Below are 1,473 nucleotides of genomic sequence, written 5' to 3'. Positions count from 1 at the left end.
CTATTCTATTCTATTCTATTCTATTCTATTCTATTCTATTCTATTCTCATTTGTCCTGTAGCTTTTGTTTTCATGCTCTATCTTGATCTCTTCGTTCTCTCATTAATGGCTCCTTTCACCCTCAAGTTGGATTAATGTGTAACTCCCAATTATGCCTTGCTGAGTGTATTCTTTAAATATACATATGCTATTTGGTTTTCATGCAAGAGCATTTCAAAGTGAAATGCTTAATCCAATAAATTGGTACGATTTGACACCTCAATATATTGTTCCCATTATGATTATGTGGCTTTCAGTTTCTGAATTTACATGTTTAGGAAACAATAAAGATGAATATATTTCTTTCTTTAATTAGATTTTGAGACCAAAGTAATAAATTATCTGTCATTGAGTATGCTCTTTTTGAAGGAGTAGTTAATAATATTTGGAAGATTGTCATTTCTATTGCAAGTTAGGCTCAAAAACAATGACACTTACGTGAAATTTAAAAATATGAATTGTTGCTGATCTAGGAAAATGGAATAATTAAGATCTGAATGAAAAAAAATTACAATCAAAAATAAGGTATACATTTTATTGGTTTATATATAAATAGAAACAAAAATATTATATCTAGTATGTGAAAGAAAGTTTTCAGTCAACTGAAAAGTAAGCCTGGAAACATTCTTAGTAATGCTGATGTCCTCACCAGCTATGGTGTGGGCATCATTCCTGGGCTTCTTTTTGAAAGGTGTAAGAGGAACATACAGATCTCAGGTAGGAAAAACTTGGCTCAAGAATCCTGATGACCTCCTAAAGCTCCTTCAAGACTTAGCTTCCATCATGTCAGAAATGATGTAGTTTTTTAGTAGCTTCTATTATTTTGATTTAAATAGAGTAAAAGCCAAGATGTGTGGTTTATGTGAAATAATGAGGAGAGGAGAAACCAGTCCACGAAGTGGTGCACTGTTACTAAGTTTATCAACTTGGGCAGGAGGAAGTCATGGTTCCAGGGGCGGGGTCAGAACTAACCAGAGGAATGAGCACACAGTATGCAATTTTTGGAGACTGGAATCCATGGATTCAGAGAAGAGGTCAGAGATGACACAGAAATGGAACATAGAGTACAAATTCTACAATATGGAGCAGAAACTGTGGGTGCAGGAATGGAAGTAAGTTCAGACTTCGGGAGTCCGACAATAGCTGTTAGAGGCAAGAGAATTGATACCAGAACAGAAGTGAATAAAAGTAGGGCATCTAGTTCTGGAAAGTCAAACCGAACTCAGTGGTGGGGACTATCTGAGAACTGGATGCCGAAGCGTGGAGAGTGAGCATGCATAGAATAGCAGACTCAAAACCCAAAGAGGTGGTGGTACAACTGAGGCCAGCCAAAGCAATCGTGAATAAAAACTGTACTACAGAAGGCTTTACACTAGTTAATTTCAGCATATATATATATATATATATATATATATATATATATATATATATATA

The sequence above is a fragment of the Psammomys obesus genome, unplaced genomic scaffold (assembly GCF_907164565.1).
Source record: "Psammomys obesus unplaced genomic scaffold, mPsaObe1.curated_primary_1811, whole genome shotgun sequence".
NCBI classification, from domain to species: Eukaryota; Metazoa; Chordata; class Mammalia; order Rodentia; family Muridae; genus Psammomys; species Psammomys obesus.
The sequence above is the reverse complement of the archived record's forward strand: the minus strand, read 5'-3'. Positions refer to the sequence as shown.